We start from the raw sequence: 7674 nt of genomic DNA, 5'->3' as shown, positions 1-7674 counted from the left end.
ATACCTCTTTGTTCCCTCCTCTGCTATAAAGCCCACCGTTCAGGAACAAAAAATGACTTCATCTCCCAAATAACACTATAGTTTGATTAGTTTGTTTTTGACATGTACTTTCTTTTGTAACATAATATTTTTATAGAGGAAACATATCACCAAAAGAATTTACACACCCCGCCGCTTTGCGCGGGTACACTGCTAGTATATATATATATATATATATATATATATATATATATATATATATATATATATATATATATATATAATTGATGTTTTTGCATGATTGTAAAAATAATACCAACAAAAAAAATTGAAAATGGTTTGATACATCCACAAGAATTAGGATACTATAAAGTTTTAGAAAGTGTCTTATAAATGGTGTGTAGGAGAAAAAGGATTGTCAAGAAACAAAAATAACACCAAGAAAAAAGATTGAAAATGGTTAGATACATCCATGGGAATTATGATAATATGGAATTTTAAAAACTTTCCCACAAAAGGTTTGAAGGAGAAAAAAAAAGATCGTTAAGAAACAAAAATAACACCTTGGTTTATTTGCATGATTGTAAAAATAATACTTTGGCAAGAAAAAAGATTGAAAATGGTTAGATACATTAATAGGAATTTGGATAGTACGGAATTTTAAAATTATCCTACAAATGGTTTGAAGGAGAAAAAGGATTGTCAAGAAACGAAACTAATATCTTGGTGTTTTTGCATGATTGTAAAAATAATACATTGGCAAGAAAAAAAAAACGTTGAAAATGGTTAGATACATCCATTATCCATTGGAATTAGGATAGTATTGAATTTTAAAAAGTGTCCTACAAATGGTTTGAAGGAGAAAAAGGATTGTCAAAAATTGAAAATGAAACAAAAACAATATTATTCTCCTTTTACTTGCCACAATAGTATATAAGGATAATTTCTTCCTTCCTTACTTTTCCGTACACTAGTTTGCCAATAAATAATAGAATTCTGAGGCTTCACTCATTCCCTACGAAACTTCCATTAATTCCATAGCATTGGCAAGAAGGTCTTGAAGGTATGTCTTCTTCATCTCTCCCTCTCCTTCTTCTCCAACCATCGTCCCCTCTCTCATCTTCTGTTACCGGTCCACCGCCGTCCGCGGTCACTCACTCTTCCCTCCTCTAACAATAAACCCTCACAGCCACACCTCGCCGCCGATAACCCACCGTACAATACCACCGTAAACCCTAAACACAGACCATGAGTTTCATACCACCACTCACTCCGCCTCCCCCATTTCCTCCCTTTCTGCCATGCACCACAATTCCATCAAACACCCCTGCCGGCAAGCTATGTTAAAGACTGATTCAAAGTCAGTGAAATAAAGTGAAATAAGTGCTCTCATGTGTGTCTTCATAACTGTTGAAGTCTTTCATATTTCCTGCTTTTACTTTTAGTCTTTTCGTGTTCCAACATTTACTTTTTCAGTTGTAACTGCTGCTATATATTGCAGCCTTCTGTTCCTTGTTTTTCACTGAATAATACACGAGAGCTTTTCAGCATTTTGCATTGTTCATTTGTTTTGAACCAACATTGTGGTATCAGAGCTTAGGTTGCATTCCTAAGTCTCTCTGGTTTGTTTTGATGGCACAGAACCTCAACACTATTAGCATGTCTCACCCTCAAATTCCAATCTTTAAGGGAGACTCCTACGAGTTCTGGAGTACCAAAATGAAGACTTTGTTCAAGTCACAAGATTTGTGGGATCTTGTTGAAAATGGGTATGCAGAAGCAAGCACAGATGAGACACGTCAGAAAGAAAATCAAAAGAAAGATGCAAAAGCCTTGTTTTTCATCCAACAAGCTGTTGATGAAACAATCTTTCCCAGAATTGCTGCAGCAGACACATCACGGGATGCCTGGAATATTCTCAAAACTGAATATCAAGGATCAGCAAAGGTGATCACAGTTAAACTCCAGTCCCTAAGAAGGCAGTTCGAGACCTTAAACATGAAACCAAGTGAAACCGTTCAAGAGTATCTTGCAAAAGCATCTTCGATTATGATTCAGGTGCGTGCTTATGGAGATAAAATCTCTGATGAAGTTGTTGTTGCAAAAGTACTGAGGAGTCTACCTTCTAAATTCGACCATGTTGTGGCGGCTATTGAAGAGTCAAAGGATCTTACAACATTTTCCTTTGATGAACTGATGGGCTCACTACAAGCACATGAAGCAAGAATCAACAGATCTCAGACTCAAGATGAAGAACGTGCATTTCAGATCCAAGGAGAACAAGGTAGATATTCCTTTGGTCGAGGAAGAGGCAGAGCATCATCTCGTGGTCGTGGTCGAGGGAGATCACAAGGGTCACTAGTTCAATGTGATCATTGTAAGAAGTTTGGTCATAAAGAAGAAGATTGTTGGACAAAGCAAAACCAAGCAAAGTACACTGAAGAGGAATTTGAAGAGAAGGAAGATTACTTGTTCATGACCCACATTCATCCAGTTGATGTTACAAAGGAGATATGGTATATAGACAGTGCATGTTCTAATCATATAACCGGTGTACGTGACAAGTTCAAAAGCCTGAACACGACAGGAAAATCACGTGTTCGTCTCGGCAATGGCCAACCAGTTGCGATAGAAGGAATAGGAGCTGTGACGGTTTGCATCGACGGAAAGGATAAACTCATCAATGATGTTCATTTTGCACTAGGTCTGGCCTACAATCTGATAAGTGTAGGCCAGTTAATTGAAAATGGATTGAAGGTAGAATTTGAAAATGATGCTTGTGTGGTAAAGAAACAAAATGGTGAAGTTCTATTATACTAAAAAATGACTGGAAATAGGATGTTTCCAGTAGATTTTTCACGAAAAGAAGGATATATGATGATGAGTAGCAAGGATGATGAGTCAAGATTATGGCACTATCGATATGGTCATTTGTATGTAAAAGGTCTACAACTATTAACAAGCAAACAAATGGTGAACGGGCTACCAACCATAAAAGATTCTACCCATGTGTGTGAAGGGTGTGTCTTGGGTAAGCAAACACGAAGATCCTTTCCGAAGGGGCAAGCAAGACGAGCAACAGAAAAACTGGAGATAGTATGTGCAGATATATGTGGTCCAATGAGGACAAAATCACACTCGGGGAGTAAGTACTTCTTGCTTTTTATTGATGATTTCACTCGTATGTGTTGGGTCTACTTCATCAAAGCGAAATCTGAAGCTTTTGAGCACTTCAAAAAATTCAAAGCCCTTGTCGAAAAACAAGGAAGCAATGTAATCAAGATTCTAAGAACGGATAGAGGCGGTGAATTCATGTCAAAGGAATTCACTACATTATGTGAAGAAGAAGGAATAAGAAGAGAATTGACAGCTCCTTATACACCTGAGCAAAACGGGATCACAGAGAGGAAGAACAGGACTATTGTGGAGATGGCTCGATCAATGCTAAAAACAAGTAAGTTGTCTGACTCATTTTGGGCAGAAGCGGTAGCCACAGCTGTGTATCTCCTTAATCTATCACGCACCAAAGCAGTATAGAATAAAACACCTTTCGAAGCTTGGTATGAGTTCAAGCACACTGTTGATCATTTGCGTGTTTTTGGTTGTTTATGCTATGCATTGGTCACCACAAATAGGCACAAGCTAGAAGAGAAGTCCAAGAAATACATCTTTGTGGGCTATTGTACAATGTCAAAGGCCTACAGGTTATTCGATCCTATAAATAAGAATATTGTTATCAGCCGTGATGTGATTTTTGAAGAGTATTCAAGTTATGTGGATACATCGGTTCACACAAACTTAATGCCACAGCCAAATTCATTTGAAAATGTAGAAGATGAAGTGCATGATCATCTGATCAATACACCCATGTCTCCTCCATCAAGTCCGACACCGAGCTCTACTCACTTTGAATCATCTTCTGCTACGCCCTCGAGGACCACACCTGGCTCTTCTGATGTGTCGTCTCCAGATACTCCACCACTCAGATATAGGAACTTAAATGACATTTATGATAGCACTCTAGCCTTGTTCGCTGGTGATCCAGTCTCAACAGATGTGGCACTTCAAGATGTTAACTGGAAGAAAGCAATGGAGGAAGAAATTATGGCGATCGAAAAGAACAAGACATGGGATCTGGTGGAACCTCAAGCTGGTAAGCATCCAATTCCTTTGAAATGGGTGTTTAAAAAAAAGTTCAATGCGGATGGTAGTCTCCAAAAACATAAAGCAAGATTAGTTGCTCGTGGTTTTCGACAAGAACAGGGTGTAGATTTCAATGAAACATTCTCACCGGTGGCAAGAATTGAGACAATAAGGTTAATTCTTGCATTAGCTGCACAACAACAATGGGAAGTTTACCAGTTCGATGTTAAGTCGGCATTCTTAAACGGGGACCTAAAAGAAGAGGTTTTTGTTCAACAACCCGAAGGATTTATTGTTCCTGGGCAAGAAGGGAAGATATATAGGTTGAAGAAGGCATTATATGGGCTTAAACAAGCTCCGCGTGCATGGTATAGCAAGATTGACAACTTCTTTCACTTCAACGGTTTTCAGAAAAGCCCTAGTGAGCCCACCATGTATTTCAGGAAGCAAGGTGATGCAGGGATCATGTTAGTCAGTCTCTATGTTGATGACATGATCTACACAGGGTCGTCTAAAGAGCTCATTTATCAATTTAAAATGGAGATGATGAAGACGTTTGAAATGACAGACCTTGGAAAGCTACATTATTTTCTTGGGATCGAAATAAAGCAAACAAACACCGGTATTTTTATTGCTCAAGAAAAATATGTATCAGACATGCTAAAGGGTCTCGACATGGAGAATATTGAACCAGTCATAACTCCTATGAACACCAATGAAAAGCTAACATGTGAAGATGGCACAGGAATGACAGATCCTCAAAATTACAGGAGCATAGTTAGGAGGTTAATCTACCTCACTCACACAAGACCAGACATAAGTTTTGCAGTGGGAGTAGTCTCAAGATTCATGCACAAACCCACAAAACAACACTATGGAGCTGTCAAAAGAATCGAAAAGGTTTGTGCTAAAAGGATACAGTGACAGTGATTGGGCAGGATCACAAGAAGACAGGAAGAGTACAACAGGGAATTGTTTCAGTACTGGGTCTGGAATAATTTCATGGCAGTCAAAGAAGCAAGCAACAGTAGCTTTATCATCAACTGAGGCGGAATATGTGGCGGTCACAATTACCGCGTGTCAAGCTGTGTGGTTACGAAAACTTATGGGTGATCTTATGCAGGAACAAAGGGAACCAACTGTGATTTACTGCGACAATCAATCAACAGTTGCCATGACAAGAAACCCAGTTATGCATGGGCGTACCAAGCATATTGAAATTAGGCACCACTACATTCGAGACTTAGTGGCAGCAGGTGTAATATGGGTGGAGTTTTGTCCTACTGAAGAACAATTGGCCGACATGTTCACTAAGGCTCTTCCGCCTGCACGTTTTCAGCGTCTCCGAGCTTGTATTGGCATTGGAAGCTTTGAATCAAAGGGGGGTGTTAAAGACTGATTCAAAGTCAGTGAAATAAAGTGAAATAAGTGCTCTCGTGTGTGTCTTCATAACTGTTGAAGTCTTTCATATTTCCTGCTTTTACTTTTAGTCTTTTCGTGTTCCAGCATTTACTTTTTCAGTTGTAAGTGCTGCTATATATTGCAGCCTTCTGTTCCTTGTTTTTCACTGAATAATACACGAGAGCTTTTTAGCATTTTGCATTGTTCATTTGTTTTGAACCAACAAGCTATACCACCCTCCGATTCACAAAACCAAACTACTACTCTTAACCACCGGAAAATCCCATTTATCCCACCTTAAATTGTGTGTGAAATCTTCCCCTCATCCCTTTTTCGCCGGAGACCAGCAGCTGCTTTCCTCACTTGCCCCCCCCCCCCCCCCCCCCCCCCGCTCTCTAAGTGTTAAGAAGTCCCGAAAAACAAGTACCTAATTTATATTTCGGCTCATGTTCTTCCAAATCCATTAGTAGATTAATGTTTCCTACATATATTTTTTTTTTCAATTCATGCAGGTCTGAGTCTCACCGGAGCATCACATTGAGTTACAACAAGGCTTTTTCGGGTCAGGTACAATCGCATCCTTCCGATGCCATACTCGATCTTAGATTAACTTTGATCGTGAGTTTTTGTATCCAATTTATTGTTGTCGATCGGACTTTTGGAGGTAAAATTATATATGAATCTCCACAGAAATTTTGATTCATGTCATTACCCACAAATAACAGTTAAGATCAACAAATAGCTATGGAAATTAAAACTGCAACAACGATTTTCCAGAATAACTCTGTAAAATGCTCATCCATTTTCTCTTGTTTACTTGAAAATAATACAATTACTTCATTTCTTATTTTCCACAAGTTACAACTAGCCCCTTCCAATTTAGAAAACGACTACTGTAACTTTTTCTTCATCTTTTCCTTGTTTCACTTAAACCACAAACAAACGTCATCAATAATTTTCACCTTACATATTTAAAGCTGTTATGAATCTTTTCTTTTCTTGGTTTGACTTTGGTTTACTTTTCATAGCAGGATGGATTTTCGGAATAATTTGGTGATGTTAGCTGGAAGCGTAGTGTTCAACATGGTGATGTGTCTGGTACGATTTCCAGGAGGACTTGCAACCCTTGGGAACAGAGATGGCGATTGGGTGTTCTTCTATGCGGACTTGATAGCTCTTTGTATCTCCATGAATGTGCTTGTTGTTGGAATGAGTGTGGGACCCACACTCTGGAAAAAGATCGAGGAGCTAGCAAGGAATGCCATGCTTATTGCACTGTCTGCTATGGCAATAGCTGTTCATCAGATTATTCTTAGGGTTTTAGGGGGCGACTACTGGTCGAGGCTTTTTGTTAATGGGTCCTTCATTGCGTTCACAGTTCTCACTTGTGGTTTCAACATCTTTGTGAGGTGTGGCTATTGGACTAAGTAGAGGCTCTGTTGATGCTTTTGATGTCGTCTCTTCTATTAACACTATTGAATATTATTAGTTTGGATATGTATTAGTCTTTTCTTCTGGTTTTCGTTTTCTTCCATTTTAGTCTACGGATTACCAAGAAGACCTAGTTTACTAAAATTATGTATAGCTATTCTTGTGTTCTATACAAGTTACCAACAGGAATGGAATATGATATATATTATTAGTTGTTGAATTAGACGTATTTGGATTAAAAAGTGGTTTTAATTTTGTTACTTTGTGGACACTATGATTATTTTTCTATTCTTGGTTATGAGACTACTGGCTATAAGAATATGGATGAATGTCATTAAGGGTAAGGGTATCCAATTTCTTTTTTTTTTTTAACCGATGGACACATAAGTTGAAAGGGACATTTTTGTAATTTTTGCTATTTCTAAAAAATGTAGGGTGTGGTGGTTTAAAGTGCAACCGATAAAACCCACAAAAACCGAGGACAATTGATTTTTGCCATCGGTGAACAGGGGCTGAACACAAGTAGTAAAACTATGGGGGCTGAAATCAAAACATTAAAAAAATTATATACAGAACTTTTATTTGGTTTAGCGTTATGATATTGAAAAAAATGGATTAATATTAAATACTTTTACAAAGTTTCTCAAATGGCAAGTCTCCGATCTTTTACATCTTTATAGTCTTGCACAATTGTTTCTAAACTAATTTTTTCAGAAAATT

General features: G+C 38.1%; 1 long non-coding RNA gene across 1 annotated transcript; it reads left to right on the top strand.

Moving 5' to 3' along the window:
- The first annotated feature begins 1002 nt into the window (after positions 1-1002).
- On the top strand, positions 1003-7090 carry LOC145014103 (uncharacterized). Its single transcript, XR_013665411.1, has 3 exons — positions 1003-1042; positions 6036-6090; positions 6555-7090. It is a non-coding gene; the product is annotated as an uncharacterized LOC145014103 (long non-coding RNA).
- The last annotated feature ends 584 nt before the right edge of the window (positions 7091-7674 follow it).

Source organism: Lactuca saligna, chromosome 9 (assembly GCF_052625555.1).
Source record: "Lactuca saligna cultivar CGN05327 chromosome 9, ASM5262555v1, whole genome shotgun sequence".
NCBI lineage: Eukaryota > Viridiplantae > Streptophyta > Magnoliopsida > Asterales > Asteraceae > Lactuca > Lactuca saligna.
Note: the sequence above shows the minus strand (reverse complement) of the source record. Positions and strands in the feature narration are given on the sequence as shown.